The sequence below is a fragment of the Taudactylus pleione genome, unplaced genomic scaffold (genome assembly GCF_031769625.1).
Source record: "Taudactylus pleione unplaced genomic scaffold, aTauple2 ptg000019l, whole genome shotgun sequence".
Lineage (NCBI taxonomy): Eukaryota > Metazoa > Chordata > Amphibia > Anura > Myobatrachidae > Taudactylus > Taudactylus pleione.
In genome coordinates this window covers 12,687,523-12,708,507 of record NW_028284421.1, presented here as the reverse complement: position 1 = coordinate 12,708,507, position 20,985 = coordinate 12,687,523, and the positions used below count along the sequence as shown (strand labels likewise).

At 45.5% G+C, this 20,985-nt stretch overlaps 1 protein-coding gene and 1 pseudogene across 1 annotated transcript in view; one reads left to right on the top strand and one right to left on the bottom strand.

The window, feature by feature from the left end:
• Positions 1-20,985, bottom strand: part of ENTREP2 (endosomal transmembrane epsin interactor 2) — an 899,787-nt gene that overhangs the window by 174,899 nt on the left and 703,903 nt on the right. The gene's annotated exons all lie outside the window — the stretch shown is intronic.
• The window catches only part of LOC148540333 (uncharacterized), a 50,735-nt pseudogene that overhangs the window by 2,481 nt on the left and 27,269 nt on the right, over positions 1-20,985 (top strand).

Below are 20,985 nucleotides of genomic sequence, written 5' to 3'. Positions count from 1 at the left end.
GGGGTCAGGTCATACCTGTAGTCTACAGCCAGTCAGATTAACTGAGAATACTAGGGAAGAACCTACAATGATAGTTGATATATCTGGTACTAAACATACTTTTCTTGTAGATACAGGGGCAACCAGATCTGTGATAACTTCTCCATTTAATTTACAGCTTACCAACAAGACCATACCAGCAATGGGAGTAACTGGGAGGGTACAGCTTTACCCTTTAACCAGATCTGCAGAGGTTACTATCGGGCCAATGCGAACCAAGCATTCCTTTCTCCTGGCAGTGATGGCTCCTACTAACCTGCTAGGAAGGGATTTGCTGCATAAAATGGGATGTGTCATATACTGTACCCCTGATGGTATATTCCTAGATATACTGGAAAAGGTTGCGCATGAGGTACAGGATATATTGGACACACCACAAAGAGTAATGTTGCACTCTGCCGTTCTAGAACATGTTTAACATCTCAGGTAAAATAGATGTTACTGCAAATACCGGGTTCCCTCTGGGCCAAAGATGGACAGTACACTGGATTGATGGCAAATGTAGACCCTGTAATGGTTAACTTGTTAACTTGAAGAGTGGTAGGCAGGCTCCAAAAATCCCTCAGTATCCGTTAAAGCCTGAGGTGGAGCTAGGGGTGTATCCCATAATTGTGAGCTTATTGCAACAAGGGATTTTAATTCATACAGCTTGTCCAGCCAACAGTCCCATTTTTCCAGTGAAGACTGGGGGAAAGGGTTATAGATTAGTACAGGATCTTAGGGGGGTTAACAAAGTTGTTGAAAGCCAATTCCCCATAGTGCCCAATCCAGCTGTCATCCTCATGCAGATTCCACTGTCTGCTACCCACTTTACTGTCATTAATTTATGTTCTGCTTTCTTCTCTGTTCCTCTTCACCCTGACTGTCAATATTGATTTGCATTTTCCTACAGAAGGGTACAATACACATTGACACGATTGCTCCAGGGTTTCATAGATAGCCCCAGTATTTTCTCTCAGGCCTTACACGACTGTTTGCAATCTTTTCAACCAAGCAATGGGTCTGTCCTCATTCAATATGTAGATGATTTGTTGTTGTGCTCTGATTCGTTTATGTCATTTTTAAATGATACTAAACTGTTGTTGCTTCATGATACAACTGTCTATACATCGCATGCAGTATCTGCTTTGTTAAATTCTGCCCAAACCAGACATGTCTCTTCAGCAAGGTTCACAAAATGGGAACTAGCTTTGATGGCTCCTGCAAATATTACCAATAAACGGTGCAACACATTAAATCCAGCAACGTACTTACCATATGTGCCTCAAGATGCACAAAGGGTGGAGGAAGGTGAGTTTCTGGTTAAAGGTGAGTTTTGCAGGTATACTGACACACATGATTGTATAGAATATTTGATCAGACCTTTACTGCAAGACCAGACATACGTGACTCAACATTAGAAGATGTAGATTTGATGTTTTACATGGATGGGAGTTGTCATAGACAGACAGACACAGGAGAATTATGCACAGGTTATGCTGTTGTAAATGACGAGAATGTTGTAGAAGCTGAACCACTTGGTCCACCTCACTCAGCCCAGCTGGCTGAACTGGTTACATTAAGGAGAGCATGCAAGTTGGCAGAAGGTAAGTCAGCTAACATATACACTGATTCTAGGTACGCCTTTGGGGTAGTACATGATTTTGGGGCTCTTTGGCATCTTAGGAACTTTATGACAGCAGCAGGCACACCAGTAGCACATTCACAGCACATAAAAGGACTTCTGACAGCAGTTACCAAAGACAGTAGCTGTCATCAAATGCAAAGTCCACACATGCGAAGAAGATCCTGTGTTGATGGGCAATAACAGAGCAGATGAAGCTGCCAAATGGGCAGTAGGGTTCCGCATAAAAATACCAACTAACAAAGTGATGGTCTTCCAGACAATAGACACACAGAAATGAATTGAAATGCAAGATTTGTGTTCCCTACAGGAAAAGGCGGTCTGGGGATCGAAGGGATGTGGTCAGGAGTCCTCAGGACTCTGGAGAGATGGACAAGGTAGGCCTGTTGCTCCCAGGGCATACTACCCAAGCTTGGCTGAGGCAGCGCACGGTCTGACTCACCTGGGAAAAGAAAGTATGTGCAAGTTGGTCAGAGCATTTTGGTGTGCACCAGGCTTTTCTTCTCAAGCTGAAAAGAAAGCAATGTCCTGTCTGACTTGCTTGAGGGAAAATTCAGGAAGACAATACCAACCGAGCCATCCCATATCCCTCCGACAGATGGTCCCTTTCAGGTAATACAAATTGACATAATTCAATTACCACCTTCCAGGAATCTCAAGTATGTATCAGTTTGTACTGATGTATTTTCTAATTGGGTAGAGGCATATCCAGCTGCCAATAATACTGCCGTTTTTACTGCTAAGAAGATTGTTCAGGAGTTTGTATGCAGATACAGTATCACTAGAATCATAGAAAGTGATAGGGGTACTCATTTCACTGGTGATGTTTTCCAGAACATGTGTGTGCTTATGGTAATCAATGGTAGACTTCACACCCCCTACCGACCGCAAGCCAGTGCGAAGGTGGAGAGAGTGAACGATACTATTAAGAATAAACTGAGTAAGATCATGGATGAAACTGGATTAGGATGGCCAGAAGCCTTACCGCTCGTCCTCCATAGCATCAGAACCACTCACAGATCTCCACTTAATCTGTCCCCCTTTGAGATACTGTTTGGGAGGCAATCTCATTTGATTATAAGTCCACAGGATAATTTGAAGAGTAATAATGAGGTTACTGTGCAATATCTTATAAAAATGAGTAGACAGCTGAAACAACAGCAACAGAAACTGAAAATGTGGTTACCTGATATGCCAGAAACAAACTGTCATGATGTTGAACCTGGAGAATATGTTATGATCCGAAATTTCTTACACTCAGGTTGTTTGACAGACCGGTGGGAAGGTCCTTACCAGTTGTTGATGACAAGCACCACATCTTTGAAGGTAGCAGAAAGAGATACCTGGGTCCATTCCACTCACTGCAGAAAGGTCAACCACCCGAAGGAGGTACAAGGCGAAGTCAAGACAGACAACGTGGATCTATCAATTGCGAGCCTGTTCTGGGAGAACTGAAGACTGCAGTGAAAATACCTGAGCCAGAGACGTGTACAGATTACTATTCCAGCAATGGAGTGGCGATCTGTTTCTGTTACTTTTTCTTGTTCCAGGGTACTTCTCATTCTTATTTGTTTCAGGATCTTCTATTTCTGTGACGGAGGACAGATGATGGAGAGGGAGGTTGATAGTGATGTCGATATAGTAGTCAGAGGAAAGAGCAATTGAATGAACAGGCCAACCTGTGGTCAAACTCAGTTTAGGGATTGTTAAGAGATCTGTTAGCCATGGAACTTGGAGACATTGTGAGGGGTTACTGTCTGAGGAATATTGTATTTGTGAGTACTGTGGATCCCTAGATGATGAGAAATGCATCCAACGATGCCAGTCCAAGAGTAATCTGTATTTGGGTGGGCATCCTTTAGAGGATTACCATTCCTTAGTGGGTAAGGTCATAAACCAGACTGAATGTTGGGTGTGCACTCACGTGCCTCAGGGACAACATAATGTAGGATTAGTACCATTCCCATTAAATTTGTCTGAGATCCTTGAATTATGGGGAGGGAGGTCCATAGATGGTAAGTATAACATTACCAGGTCCCCTAGTTTAAAGCTGCGCCAATAATCCATATTTCGGTCTTTGCTGTGTCTGAACATTTCATACATAGAAAGACTGGAGAATTGGGAAGCAGACTTATTGGATCAGACAATGGCTTGCCACACCATTAGTGATGAACACCAGCGACGAGGACATAGGAGCAAACCGAATGTGGTATCTATTGGAAAAGTTCCTATGGGTTATTGTAAAAATGTTATTCAGGCTGAAACGTGTCTTGAACAGATGAGAACAATAAGCATAGGTAGTTTTGTTAAAACTTTATGTGATATTGTGCAGGATCGGAATATACCATATGTCCTCCCAGATAATGTATACTATGTTTGTGGAAGAAGGGCATATTCTTGGTTATCTCTGGGCTCCAAGGGTTTATGTTTTATAGGTAAATTGGTCCCAGAGGTAATGACCCTTACACATGATGAAATGATTGGTATCCATAAAACCGCACCACCCCCATAAAAACACGTGCAGTATGAACATCATGACAAACAAAATATGATCCCAGGTGAAGAACATATAGCTACACAGTTGATTAGTGAAACAACTGGCTTCCAAATTTTGGTGGCATTAGATCCCACCAGGATCACTCGGGGAACTTTAAGTTTTAGATACATCCAAGACCTGGCTAAATTAATAGACAACATCACCAAGATGTATGATGACACTTTCAGGTATACAGGTAAGGAGCTACAGGCTTATAAAAAGGAATTGGTACAACATAGGCTAGTGTTAAACTACCTGACAGCTATTACTGGTGGATATTGTGTGACTTTGGCCACCCAATTTGGTGTCAAGTGTTGCACATACATCACCAATAATACTGATGACCCCAAAGAGGTGATTGACCGGAGAATGGATGAAATCCTACAACTGAAATGGAGATTTCGGAAGGACCATAATACTTCCTTGTACGAGACTGAGGTAAAGGTAGAGGAATGGTTCTCATTGCTAAACCCTGTAAAATGGTTCTCCGGTCTAGGGCAGTGGGACCAGGAAATGATTGCTAGTGTAGGTAAGCTCCTTATTCTTATACTTGTTGTCATTTTAGTAATTAGTTTATGTGTCAGATGTGTTCCTACTATATTGAAGTGTGGAAAATGTACCACCAAGGTAAACCGTGAAAATGAAATCCTAATGGTGGTGAGTGGTGGTGGTATAGGTACTAAGGTTGATAAAGAACTTCATTACAATCCTGAAATTGAATGTACCATCAGATAATAACATGTGAATAGGCTTGGTCATGTATAATAAAATATATTGTAAATGTTCTGTTAAACATCTTAGATAATGTAGTCTCAATTCCCCCCCTCCACCAAACTTCCTTTATAGGTTCGATGAGGTCCCACATCCTACCAATGATCCCCTATAGATCTGCTGAGTGCGTATAAGGGTTGGTTTACCCTTTCTTGAAGCGCATTATTGACGGTTGAATGACCGAATTGAGGGCCTGATTCAGAGCCGGACGCTCTGACCAGAGCGCTCGCTCTGAATCAGGGCCCTCCTACCTAAAAATGGAGCGGCCTCTTGGACGCTCGCATAGCTGTGGGTTACCACCCACAGCTTATGCGAGCGTCCATGATGATGGACCCTGCGGTAGGGTCTCGTGGCCGCAAGCCCTGGAGTGATTTTGGCTCTATCAGAGCCAAAATCACTCCCACTGACATCACTAGTGATGTCAGTGGGGCCGGACCCAGATGGTAGGCGTTCCCATGGGAACGCCTCTGTCTGGCAGCCACGCCCCCGGCATGCCCACCAAAGGGGGCGTGCTGTCAGTCACCATCGACAGCATGCCCCCTTTGGTGCGAGACCCAGAGTGACAGCCTGGCTGTTGCTCCCCGGGTCTCGCGCATGCGCACGACGGACCTCCCTCCGTCGTGCGCATGCGCATTAGGGCACCATCGAACCGCTTGCGAGCATCCTGCGCTCGCGAGTGGGTCTGAATTAGGCCCTGGGTCATACCGTATAGAGCATTAGATAATAATTTATTATGCATGACTAAGTAGGTTAAGAATCGAGGACCTCATTCAGAGTCTCTCGTTAGGGCACGCTCGATCACTGGGAGTAATAATCGCACATCTGCGCATGCATATAATTCGCAGTGCGCATGTGCAAGTCATTCGTTGTGATTTGATTTTGCTATCTCACAAGCCACTTTCAGGGCACTGCTTTGAGTGGCAGATAGTGCCGTTTGTGGGTGGTAACAGGGGAAGGTGCTTGTGAACTGGGGTGTGGATGTGCGAATGCAGGCGTGTCTGACTGTCAGAACGGCATTTAATGGGTGTTCATAATTAGCAAAGTAGCGTCATTGCACATGTGACTTGGTTGTTTTTTAGCCTGAACTGCTTGCAGTGATTGGGGTAGGTTAGGTCAACCCCAAGCACTGCAAGCAGCTCCGATGGCTATCGATGTTCACGATTAATCAGACTCTTCCCAGAGATGACGTGTGCTGCTAGTAACAGGTGGGAGGTTTTATAGTCCAGCGTATGCTAACTGCCGTCACTCACTAAGACATAGAGGGTGTCCTTACAGCGCAAAGAGCGATCACTTATTTTGCATACCTGGCCTCTTTTTGCAAGCGACTGATTGCATCTTGCGAGAGACTCTGAATGAGGGCCTGAATGTGATAGTTTTATATTTGCTATCAAAGGGTGGACTGTCAAAGTCAAATAATTGGATATGATCACTGTACAATTATTATCTGATGATATAGTCATCTATGGTCAGATGACGTATTACTAGGACGCTACTTTGCGTCAGTGCAATACAATGCGCACAAATGCGAATCCACAATACACATACACTGACACACATATTGCACACACATATATATATATATATATACACAGACGCTCATATGTGTATTCACATATATACACACAGATGCTCATATGTGTATTCACATACATACACATAGACACACATTTGCTATTTCAATACACAGACGCACATATGCGAACGCATACATATAAAATGGTTCCCACACATTATAGTTAATAACCAGAGTTATTAAAGGTATTGTTAGCTAATAATTATGATGTGAGATGTACTTAAAGGAGATCTAAGGTTCAGAATACAGTGGACATGTCATGTTTGGTATCATACTAAATCCCTGTTTATTTGCAGACATCCGTTTCTATCGGCAAATAAGTCGCATCATGTGTCCGCTAGTTATGGATGATAGGGAGTTATTGAATAGAATGTTATTACTAGTATGCAATGTTGTAGCCAGTTTTAACCAGTTCTTCGGCGGGAAGCTACACAATGGGACTGTTGGAAGACTGAACCATACCCCTGATGACACTGTATGAACTGACCAATGACCAGATTGACCAGAAGCAAGAACCAATGAGAACCTGTCAATTTGTCCCTTTGTTAACTCTGCAACCTGTAAGGTATATAGGCTGTGTCCTGACCTCAGTGTACACATCTTCTTGCGACCGCAGACTTCTGGATTGATGACCAGTGCACATGCGTATGTATCGGGCTGTACTATTTTCATTGCTTTTTACTCTAATTGTTAAATCTTACATCGTGTTATCCCTTTTACAAAAATAACTTTTTGTGCTTTGAAACCACACGATTGGACTGGAAAGGAATTGTTTCTTAAGCGATTTACAGCGCTAAATAGCGACTGATAGGAATCAATAGGTAAAAGGGTTTTCCCATCTCCAGTGGAGCATGAGCTCCGAGCGCCAAAATGGTCAGAGGACGCCATCCAGAGTTCCGGAATTCCTGGGGCGCTACATAGTATGATGGCCTCCTGTTAGTTTGCTCTAAATCCTAAATAAGTTACGGATTTTTAAAAATATTATTAGGAGACCTGAAATAATAATAATGGTGGTAGACAGAACATGACATGATGATTAGTAGTACTCACATTAATATAGGTGCAATATATATTTGCGAAGTAGGAGCATAGCTGAGAAGGAAACTTCCAATAGATGTTCCCACTCCAGTGATAGCTGATGGGGCAGTAATTGCAGTAATAAGCTGTGCACCAGTGCTCGAAGTGAGCCGGTATACAACGGTATGGTATACCGGCACTTCAAGCACTGCCACTGAACATTTTTTTTTGTCAAATTCCATGAGCAGCTGAGCTGAGTGCACCCTGACACTGTCTATGGGCCAGGCGGCAGCAGCATAGTTCCCTCCCTCCTCCCAGAGCACCTACGGGCCAGTCACCTCCTCCTCCCTGCGCACCTGCAGCAGCCAGAGTGACTGGGGAGGCTCCATGGTCCTCCCTTTCTGACAGACAGTCCGACATGAGTGAAAGTGCAACAGGAATAGCTGGTGTAGCGGGCAGGCACTGGGGCACTTGTTGAGACTGTTTTTCTTTTTGCTTGCCCCAGTGACTGTGACAGCATTGCCTGGTGTGCATGCTGATCTCCCCCTCCCTCCAAAGCTCCGCGAATTCCTCACACTGACTGGGGCTGGGTGGACACTGGAGACTTGCAAAAGAAAACTCCAGACATACGGTAGAGCTTCATGAATGAAAGGGGCGGGGCTTCGTGCTTGGAAGCGGGTGGGGCTTCACATAGGAATTTGGGCGGAGTCTTGACCAGGAGGGGAGAGAATGAAAACTTCCTTACATAAAGTAAAGTTCAGCAGCACACTGACTGCAGTGCAGCAGTGCTGTGACTGTCCCGATGATGGCAGCAATGCAGCTGCTTGATTGTGGTATCAGAAAACAGGTCCAGGGGGGCCCTTTGTGAGAGAGGGGATTGGGGTTACTTGCCCCCCCCCCTTAATCCAGCTCTGCCTGGGCCACAACCTACAGGTGGGTGACGGACCGGGAGCCATGCCACATCCCGATGTGTCTAACAGCGGAGACTATGCGTATTCCTCCAAGAGAGCTCCAGGTAACTGTTCTCCCAGGCACCTCACACTCTCATTCTCCTGCTGAGGATATACAAGATGTGTAATTATTATACTCCTTTCCTGTTTTTAATTCCTGGATCTCCTCTCCCCCCAACTTTGGATGTAACAATGACCCTAGGGTCTGATAACTTGTTCTCATTAAGCTAAATTGCAAGCTCTTCAGCTCAGTTGGATTCTCAATTGAGGGAATAGCTAACACGTGATTAACACTCTTCCCATCTCTATTTACATTACCTGTGTCTGTCAGTCTCTCTTAATGACTCTGTATCTCACTCTTAAGGTGCCTACACACATAGCGATGTGCTCACAATCCCACGATGTGTACGATTTCCCCTTGAACTCTCCCCGGGAGCTCCCCCGGCAGTCGTGGGCACGATTTGGTCTGAAAAAGTTGTCAATTTGACACACGATTTATCGTGCCTCCTAAACTATCCAGTGCATCGTGACTTGAGATTGTCAGATCTGCCCTACAACACGGCAGATCTGAAGATGCAATGTGTGACCTGCAGGGACGCGCATCGCATCGTGAGTGAGGACTCACAATTTGGGCATATTTTTCACGATCTGTCGTTCCGATGCGTCGGAATCTGCCAGATCAGGTAAAATATCGCCATGTGTGTAGGCACCTTTAGCTAATCATCAAACTAGATTGCAAGCTCCTAAAGCCTCGTATTCACTACGCAATATCAATGAGCGTTTGCACGATTACAACATCGTAATTGTGCAATCGCTCATTAATCGTGCACAAATCGTGCACTATATTGTCGGAAACGACCAGCAATGCGCGCTTCCACTGGTCATTTCCGACTACAATCATCGGCTGAACATGCTGGTCAATCTACCGATAACGACAGATTGGGCATGTTCAGGGATGAGGGAGGGTGCCTGCACTGAACGACTAATCAGTGTAGGCACTACAGGGGAAGGGGAAGGGGAATGACGGTACGATTACGATGTAATCGTACTGTCTTTCCCTAGTCGCTTAGTGGATATGCAGCTTAAGAACCCAATTTTCCAGTGCAGTGTGGCACATGCATTGCTGATGGTACAGCTAAATTGTATAACCCCGCTCAGCACTGTTTATATTCCTGCATCTCTCTTTCCCCAGCTCTTTATCTACTAGTCCCACTGATGTCTCTGTAGCTTATCCTCACAAGGCTAGATTGTAAGCTTTCTGACCAGTCTCATTCTCCTGTCAAGGGTATAGCAGGTATATGATTATAACCTGCACAGTTTTGCATTCCTGGATCTTCCTTTCTGTAGCTCTGGGTCTACCAGTCCTCATTAGAATACTGTAGATTACTCTCATCATGCTGGATTGGGTAAGGCAGTAGTGAGAGGTGCAAAGGGTGAGAGATGGATTCATGGCAAACCCCTCATAACACAGACACACCCCTCATGGCATGTGGCCACACCCTTTTTTCGCACGGCATAGACGCGCACACTCAATAAATTTCTATACCCCCACTTCAAAATTCCCGCTTCGACCACTGCTGTGCACCTTGTGGAATTTCACTCTAGCACATGTATTCTGTCAATTTAAGTTAAATGATCAGAATATATAATACAATCTCCTCTATTGACTGATAACAATGGTTCAAAGGAGATAAAAGTAAGATCCTAGCTATACATAAATAATACAGTGCCAAAGCAGCTACCCCTTAATGTCAGTTAGTGCATCACTAAAGCATTCTATTCCCCCAATGGGACCTCAATGCCCAACGTGATACTGCCACTGATTCCTGTTTTTCTCTTCACTTCAGTATTCCGCCCGCAGGCTGGCCATACCCCACTGGCACAGTTCAGTACAGGGAGGGGGGTCATTATGACATGCACTTTCTCTGGGCGCAATGATTCCATGCTACTCCTCTGGCTGTACAATAGCTTCTATAGTGGAGAGGAGCAGGTCTTGTTGTCTCCCATACCCTTATAATAAACCAATATAGTGGTTGCCTATTGAGAAAGAAAAAATGTAATACTGGGGATTTTCTGCACTTAGTGCTTATTACATTCAACGATGTCAGAATGGTGATTTGCGGTGAATCATGTTTAAATTCATGGTTTCCTGACATTTTTGATGGTTTAGCCTCTACTACAGTGTTTCTCAAACTCGGTCCTCAGGACCCCACACAGGTCACATTTTCCAGGTCACCCAGCAGCTACACAGGTGTATTCATTACTTACTGATACTGACAATTTTAAAAGATCCAAAGGTGGAGCTAATGTGAGGAGACCTGGAAAACATGCACTGTTTGGGATCCTGAGAACCTGGGCTCTATTACATAAGGCTGTTGGCAACACACCAGAAAAATGCCAAAAAAAACAGAACTGACACATTTGTAGATTAATATATTTCCCTTGAGGGGTACGTGAGCAAAAACTAGGACTAGAATTTTTTTTAACACTAATGTCCTTTATATATCACATGAGAATGGGGCTGAATGTGTAAGCTTTGGACCATTCTCTACCTACAGACTACCATAATGTAATCATGTGAATGGTTTACCATTAACTCTACAGCTTGGTAATACTAGCCATTAGCCTAGCATTACTAGAGAGTATTACAGTAATATTAGGCAAAATTGGTACTAAATTCAACCAGTCTCTGCTTCCTGACTGACATGCAGAAGTGGGGCACACCTGCCTTTCCTGCCGTGATAGGTTACAGCCCAGCAATGGAAAATAAAACAATTAGCATTTCACTTTTAAGGTATGAATTAAGAAACATAATTACTGGGAAAGATCAAGCTAATCAACTTTAAGTATAATGTTTATAGTTTCCACAACGATGTTAATCATCGTTCAGCTTTTTAACAAACCGCATGTGCTCAGTGCACATCTTTTCTGCAACAAGGAGGAATTGTATATTGTGTATCTGGCTGGTGTAAATCTTGTGTTTACTTTTTTGTTTTAAATATCTTTTACAAAATATAATAATTCAGTTCAAAAATCAATTGAATATGCTGCTGGCAATGCGTGTATGCTACCTAAGCTCTACAGTAGGACCAAGTCTATTTTAGATTAATGGCAATATCCTGAAAGCCCTAGGTAGATGGTGTGCACCGGATTGCACCACTGTAACCTGACCAATTGAAATGGAGAGGGGTGGGGTAAATGCACAATCCGTGTGCATGCAACTGTCACTCGAACTAACTGTTCATCCACACAAAATGCTGCTCCATCTGCATAGAGTATTTAATTTGAAATATGCCCCGAAGGTAGATATTATGTTTCAAATGTTGCATTCAATGAGGAATAGTGTCACTGAAGTAAGGAGCTACTGTATGTAAGAACACATTATAATCGTGAGTTTAGTATTAACCGTTCTGTTCTTTTACCATTATCTAAGTCCTCAATTAGAATGGGAACTATAGTCCAATTCCAAGACAAATGTATACAATGACAGATGCAGACCTTAGTTCACAGGTTCTTAAACTCGGTCCTCAGGACCCCAAACAGTGCATGTGTTCCAGGTCTCCTCACAGAATCACAAGTGAGATAATTACCTCCACTTGTGGTTCTTTTAAAATGTGTCAGTGCTAGTTCCAGCTCTAGACAATTGGTCCTTGGCTCTTGGACAACTTTTCTGATAATTCTTTTCACTCCTCTGTCAGAAAGGGGCAGGATTGCTTTCTAATTACTGAAGATTTCAGCTGGTGTCTTGGCTTTCAATGCCTTTTTGCACCTCCCTTTCTTCATGTGCTTAATACTTTTTCCCTGTGTCATTTCACATTATTACACATAACTTAATTTATGGACATCTATGGTTCAATTTCTTTGCATGTGTGGATTGCATATGTTGTTGCTGATGAAAATTTCATTACAATAGCCCCATTACAAATATATTTACTGAGAGAAATGTGGATGTGTTCAATACTAATTTTACCCGCTGTATGTGCCTTAACACCCAGGGATGAAGCAAGCAATCACTAATCTTATACATTAGCCTAGAAGTAGAAGAGACTATAAAAGACAAATATTGTCTACTGAATTTTAGTAGATCTATAATCAAGGTAGAATGCCCTCATTTAGATATTTTGCAACTAGTACATTGGCAATTTTAACTAAATTTCCTATATTATGCCGCCCCTGAAGCCTGTTGCCTCAGTTTGTTTCATTATAGGCACACAACTGGCTGCTGTATGTGTTTTGTGTCTACAGTAGTTTATTTATATTCCTGTTAAACTGCGACTCTCAGGTTTGTACAAAGCACACTGCAGGGAATCTGCTAAATTCAGAGATGAAGTCAAGCTTTAGGCAATTTGCTAAGAGCTCTGAACAGACAAAGACAGGCATGAAAAAGATCTTGCTCACTGAAGAATATGGTCCTCACTTACAGCAGTCACCTAACAAATACAATTTCTTTCTGTTGGTAATAGCTTCAAATAAACAAGATCAGTGGTGTAATCCTAAACAGGAAAATCCAGATTTATGCAAATTGCATGTGATAGTGGGTGTAGTTATACAAAATAGTGGTTGTAGTTGTATTGAGGATGAGGCTGGCAAAATAATACACATGTAGAACATATTCAAATTGAAATAATATGAAATATTAAAATTACTTCTAATCAGTAATTGCGAATATAATACCAAATAACCAAATCAGAAAAAATGAAAAGTAACACTATGCCACTGTGTCAATGCACAAGCAAACAATGGGCGGCCCAAGATAATGTTCTATATGCATGTTTCATATTACTTTCATTATTGATTGTCAACATATTTCCTTCATTCAAGAGGACTGAAATTAAACTTCTAAATACGATTCCAAAAGCAGTCTGGCAAAAGATATCACAAAGTTCTATCAGTAAAATAAATTACTATGTTATTGTTGTCAAGGAGAAATAGTATGATGAACGGCCGATATATTGTGAGCGCGTCGGCAGGTGTGTACCCCCAATATGTGTGTGAATTACGTTGTTCACAGACATAGCGCATCGGCTGTGCAATAAGACTCAGGGGGTTATGTAATAGGTGCCAATTTCACAGAGCCGTCTGTTTTTCTGTGAGATGGGGCATATTCATCAACACTAAATAAAATTTTTAAGGACATTTTCCTTAATTAATGTTATTTTAGTATTCATGAACACACTTAACAAGGAGATATCAGTGATATCTCCTGTGCTAAGTCCCCCTGCGTTAATTTCCATACTCCCCATACATTAGTATGGGGATGTGGAAATTATGGTATTCATTAAATTCCGAAAATTATGTATTTTCGGAATTTGATGGTGTTACCATACACCACTTTGAGGTGGCATATAGTAGGTAACACTTACCTGCTTCCAGCTGGTGAGGTCCCCAGGCGTCTTCCTCCATCGCTCTGGACTCTCCTCTGGCTCCATCCGCTATGCTGTCATGTGTTCTCCCCAGCAAAGCACAATAAAGTTTAGAAAAAAAAAACTTTTTTTTTTCTAAACTACTGAGTTCTGCTGGGGAGAGCACATGACAGCATAGCAGACGGGTAAGAGATTTGGAAAAGGTGCGCTCTCTACTGGTGTGGGAATGTGTGGTGATGGTTTGCGTACAGTGTAGTGTTGAAAAAGAGAGACTGAAGTTGTAGTGTTGACTCGGTAATGTAGTCTGATTACCGAGTCCCTCCGCATCTACATTACTGAGTCCCTCAGCATCCTTCAAGACACCAAGACATACAAAGTCCTACAAACTGACCCCACACATAACTTCAATAATGAACTCACACGTATACTCACAACTGGCAACTACAAAGGAATCCTCTCCAAACAAGAGCACAATTATTTACACAACCCTCATCCAGTAATCCCCGTATTTTACTACCTCCCCAAGATCCATGAAAACACAACCCATTCACCCGGCAGACGAATCATCTCAGGTATCAACTCCATCTCCTCTAACCTTTCGGAATACATCAACCATTTTCTCCAACCTTACGTCAAACAGCAACGCTCACATCTGCAGGACACGACACACATTCTCAAAACACTGGAAGGGACCCCCTGGGGTGATGACCACTGGCTTGTCACTAGTGACGTCACCTCACTTTACACAATCATAGACCACAAACACGGACTAGACAGCACCCAACACTATCTCCATCAAGACGACACCATGGACCCACAACAGGCATCCTTCATCCTCCAAGGAATAAATTACATTCTCACACACAACTACTTTTGGTTCAATAATGACTTTTATCTACAAAAGAAAGGCACTGCAATGGGGACCAAGTTCGCCACCAGTTATGCTAACCTGTTCATGAGCCGGTGGGAGGATTCCCACAAATGGACAGGTCATAACTAGCAGGCGAACTTGGTCCTTTGGAAAAGGTACATAGACGACGTGTTCTGCATATGGAAAGGACCAGTATCCACACTCCTAGATTTCATCAATTACATCAACCAAAATGACAAGAACCTCCAATTCACAACAGACTACAGTAAAACCTCCGTCAACTTCTTAGACCTACAGATTTTCATCCACAAAGGACAAATACACACCAAAAACCCGTCGACGTCAATAGCTACATCCTGTCAAGCAGAGGTCATCACCCCAACTGGCTCAACAACATCCCCACAGCACAATTCAAAAGGTTAAGGAGAAACTGCACCAGACTGACAGACTACATGACACAGGGAGAAGCACTCAAACAACAATTCGCAGAAAAATCTTACCACACAACCACACTACAGGAAACTAGAACCAAAATAGCAGAAGAAGCCAGATGACCACTTCCAGAATACAACAATCCCCAAACCAGACACACACAGGACCACCTTGCATTCATCACATAGTATAATATCCATGCTAACAGCATCAAGAGGATCATAAACAAGCATTTTCACCTACTACAAAAGGACGAACTACTCTCAGACCTACTGCTGGCCAAAGCCAAGGTCATTTATAGGAAAGCACACAATATACACAACAAGTTAGTCGTCAATCATATCCCTCCACCAACAATCACACAAACCACAATAGACAGAAGCAACATCAAAGGGTTTTTTTATCACTGCGGGACATGCTCCAACTGCATAAGCCTACACTACAGAAGTACTAAACCAACCAATTCTTTCACTTCCACACAGATGGACAGTACTTACAAAGTAAAAAGAACATATAACATGCCATACAAAGAACATCATCTACCTCATACACTGCCCATGCCACAAACAATATGTAGGAAGAACAACCAGACCATTACAAACCAGGATCAAAGAACATCTCAGAAACATCACCAACAAGTCAGACAGCCACAACATACCAATACATTTCCTTGAACATCACCACAACAGCACCACATGCCTCCAATTCATAGGGATCAGGCACATGCAGAAGAATTGGAGAGGGGGGGACCACACGAAAATCCTGAATAAGGAAGAACTTAAATGGATAGTCACACTCCAGACCCTCACACCCAAAGGTTTGAACATCGATAACGAGATCAAGTCAGTCATCACCAAGTAACCACCGCCCCCCTCACCACATACTCATTAACCCCATCCTGCCACCCATTGGAAGCCCACTCCACCCCCAACCCCTCCACACATCCCACCCCTCACCTTCCGCCATACACCTCCCCCACCACATCCGCACCACAACTACCCAGTTAAGCGACATGCCCCCAGTCCCCACAGCCACAGATGTACCACACCACACAAACCCCCGCCACCTACAGTCACACATCACACAGCCCCAGCACCCTGCCCAAAGCCCCCCATTACCTCACCATACTACCCCAACACACATCTACCCCACCCTACACAGACCCCACACCCACACACTTCCCAGATCACTCAGCCCAACCCACACCAAATTCTAAGCCCATCCATCCTGCATCATCACGCACCCCACCTCACCACCTCAACGACACACCTCCTTTCGCCATCCCCCACACCACCACAACTGCTCCCACATCCTGTACCCTTCCCTGCCACACACACTTCTCCCCGGAACACACGTATCCCCCCTATCATGCACAGCCAACTCCCATATACCCACAATATCCTTCTAATCAGCAACCTGCCCAGCTCCCCCTGCCCACGCGCTCATCCCTTTTCACCATCCACCCTCATTACACCCACCTACACCAGCCAATCCAATCATTCCCACATAGCTTGTACACACCAGGTGCCCGCGGACCTAGCAGTCACGGCCGCCACCTGTTCACCAACCCCCCCATGCCTACCAGCCTCAGCGCCTGTTACCCGCTAGGACCTTGTCCCCTCACAACGTACACCACTGTACACCACACTGCATACCAACCCCCGTCCCAGCTGCACGCAGTTTCTCATTCTGACACTACCCAGCAAGCAGTTGACATTACAACACGCTTCCAGGCATCACACTGCTGAGACACGCTTCACATCACACCCCTCATGATGCCCACCTTTGCACATAACCTGGAACACACCCCCAACGATCCCCTTAATGCTGCCCAATCATCCCCCTTAACCCAATCCAACACTCTTTTTAGTCACAATATTTATTCATTCGAGTGTTTCCTTTTCACTCACCTCCTCTATTGGCCTCTCCCCGCATACTATTTATTGTATGTCAACCTCACAACCCCACCCGGCCTCTCTATACAGACACCACCCCGCCCAACCCCTCCCACTCTCACATCATAACCACCCACCTGTTCCTCATTGGCCACAACGCCACATACACCCACCCACCCACGAGTTCAAAAGACGGACCTGCACCACACATCAGTAACCTTCATGATTAAGGCAGAGCCGAAATGCATTGGGGACATTTCCATCCCCAGCCACCGCTTCACAGTTTCCACCAAGACCGGATCCATCACCGTCCAATCCCCAATCCGGAGCCCTCCACCCATGTACCTGCGCGCACACCTGCCCAGGCGGCACAAGAGTCTGTCTGGTCTAAGGAGCCGCCAGCACCTCCGGCGAGTGGCATCCCCACCTTGTGACCCCAGCAGTCCCAGCCTCCTTCCCGCTAATTTACGCCCGCTCCTGTGAACACACACAGTGCTCCAGGGAGCCGCCAGCACCACCATGGAGGGGAATCCCCACGCTGGACACACACCTCTCCCGGCCGTCACACCATCCGATGCAGCACACAGCTACCCACCGCGCCGCTGACAGCCCGCAACAGCCACCAGCCACCCGGCCCACAGACCACTTCCGGGTCCGGCTGCACCACCGGTCCAGACACCACCAGTCTGACCCCCAACACCATGGAGTGCCAAAAGCATTGCACCCACGGATACCTCCGAACCAGGAGCAGCGACTAAGAGGCGGGCAGCGAGCACAGCCACCAGGCGACCAGAACCATATCAAGAAACTTCCTATCATCACCATCACCCTCCCCTATCGCAACGCCACACTCAGGCACCCTACCGGTAGGTAAGTTGCACCAGTGCGGGACACCGCCACCCACTCATACCCTCAGAGACTTCCACCACACCATTGCCGGGTCAGTAAGACTGTCGACCAAAGGTCCAGCAGGGACAACATGCTGGTCCTGAACCACACGGTAAGGAGCCCCCTAATAGGGTCCACCCACCTTCCCCCCCGTGCTACTACCCTGTTCCACACCACCCACCCCTGGGTTGATTGTCATAGCAGCATTGTGCCTACTAATAAACCAATTCAATTCAACATCGACAGCACTCCCCCTTTGGTACGAGACCTGGAGCGACAGTTTGCCCGTTGCTATCCGGGTCTCGCGCATGAGCGTGATGGAGCCGGCTCCATCGTGCGCATGCGCACTGGGCCAACATCGACCTGCTTGCGAGCGCTCAGCGCTCGCGGGCGGGTCTGAATCAGGCCCTAAGGCCCAAGGAATCACAGTGCTTTTATACACAGAGGGCTAAGGCCCAAGGAGTCACTGTGCTTGTATACAGGACACAGACGTCTAAGGCCCGAGGAGTTACGGTGCTTGTATACACAGAAGGATAAGGCCATACTTGCCTACTTTTGAAAAAGCATTTCAGGGAGATTGTGAGAGCAACACCTATAAGCGCAGCGGTAAAGTGTGCGTGTACTGCTATATTTGAGAGACGTGTCATAAACCTGACTAACATCCAAATGTAAATGGACCCCAAAGCAGTTAGTAAGATCTACATTTTCATGAAAACACACTGACACTTTTCAGAAAATACATGTAGCCATAGGGATCATTGGGCCTGATTCAGACCCACTCGCGAGCGGCTGTCCGCTCGCAAGTGGGTCGATGTTATGGACTGAGCATGCGCACAATGGAGGGAGCTCCGTCGTGCGCATGCGCCAGACGCGACGAGCGAAGGAAAGTCCTTCGCTCGTTGTGTCTGATCAAAGGGGGTGTGCTGTCGATGTTGATTGACAGCACGCCCCCTTTGGTAGGCGTGCCGGGGGCGTGCCTCCCTGACGGGGGCGTTCCCACGGGAACGCCTCCCGTCAGAAGCCGGCCCACTGACATCACTAGTGATGTCAGTGGGAGTGATTTTGGCTCTGATAGAGCCAAAATCACTCCGGAGCTTGCGGTTGAAAACCTCAACCGCAGGCTCCGGCTCGCAATTTTGATGGTCGCGATGGTCTCGACCATCGCGGCCATCAAAATGCACGCTCGTATAGCCTGTGGGTGGTGACCCACAGCTATACGAGCGTCCAGAAGGACGCTCCATTTTCATGGAGGCCGGCCCTCATTCAGAGCGTGCGCTCTGCTCAGAGCGTACGGCTCTGAATGAGGGCCATTGTGCCTTATAACCAATACAGGTAAATTATACTAATGATCCCATTTGAATGTAAATATCTGTTTTATATTTATATATAACATCTTCATAATAGGGTAAGGTGCAATCAGGGCGATTGCTAGACTCTTCAGGGAGTCAGTGAGATTGCTACTATTTCAGGGAGTCTCCCTGACAGTCAGGGAGAGTTGGCAAGTATGGCTAAAGGCCCAATGAGTCACAGTGCTTCTATACAGAGAGGGCTAAGGCCCAAGGAGTCACGGTGCTTGTATACACAGAGGGCTAAGGCCCAAGGAGTCACGGTGCTTGAATACACAGAGGGCTAAGGCCCAAGAAGTCATGGTGCTTGTATACACAGAGGGCTAAGGGCCAAGGAATCACTGTGCTTGTATACACAGAGGGCTAAGGCCCAAGAAGTCACGGTGCTTGTATACACAGAGGGCTAAGGCCCAAGGAGTCACAGTGCTTGTATATGCAGAGGGCTAAGGCCCAAGGAGTCAGGGTGCTTGTATACACAGAGGGCTAAGGCCCAAGGAGCCACGGTGCTTGTATATGCAGAGGGCTAAGGCCCAAGGAGTCACAGTGCTTGTATACACAGAGGGTTATGGCCCAAGATGTCACAGTGCTTGTATACATTACACAGTGGGATACAGCACACATTAAGTTTTTTTACTTTTTAAAAAAATATTATTTAACTTTTTTTTTACACTGGAGCAGATGGGCATGAGTACAGCGCAGCATACATCAGCATGCCTTGTACACACAGCCACTTGTAAGTCTGGACACAACCACTTTAATCAGCAGAGTAGAGCAGCATACATCAGCGTGCAGTGTGCCCCCTATACACAGTCACTTAACAGCACAGCCACTTGTTGTGAGTCTGGACACAGGCTACTACAGCCACTTTAAAAAGCAGAGTAGTGCAGCATACATCAGCGTGCACTGTGCCCCCTACAGTCACTTAACATCACAGCCACTAGTCTGTAGTCTGGACACAGCCACCTTATTGCAGACCAGTGCGAAACATGCGTGCCAAGTAAGAAATGGCTCTGAGTCCCGGTCGTGGCGCCTTATATAGAACCAAGTCTTGCGAGAATCCAACATCGGGAGGATAATGTTCGGCCTCGAAGTGGGATCCGAGTCAGGCGGGAACACCCGAGCCACAGCTCGGGTGGACTCAGGTCCCCTATGGTTGGAGCGGTTCAGATTCCACAGAATCCAAACCGCTCATCCCTAGTTATGTCTAGAACGAGGTGCTGTAAAGGACCTCTGATGTCACAACCATGTGACCTGCGGCAAAGGGGGAGGGGCAAGGTTCAGAACGGGGGCCAAAAGTGTCCCCTCGAGGGCTCACTTCGCTCGTCATGCTTCGGGCATGGTGGCTCACTTCGCTTGCCAGGTTTATATTCCGCCTCTATGCCCAGATGGATAGTAACACTGGTTGTGGACTGGCCCTGCTGCAACTGACACATGGTTGTGACATCAGAGGTCCTTTCACCAACTTGGATCTAGCAACAATCGTTTCCCCACTGTTCAGTCAAAAATCTGGACTGCCAAGAGTCCAGGGTGCGACTCTGGGTGTGAAGGGGGCTGGGCCTTGGCTGGCAAATATGCCTCAGTGTCTAAACAACAGTGGTCAAGGACCATTACTTATGTTCCCTTATTGGAATACTATAGTTTTAAGGAACAAGCCAAAGAAATCCTTAAGTCCCTATTGCT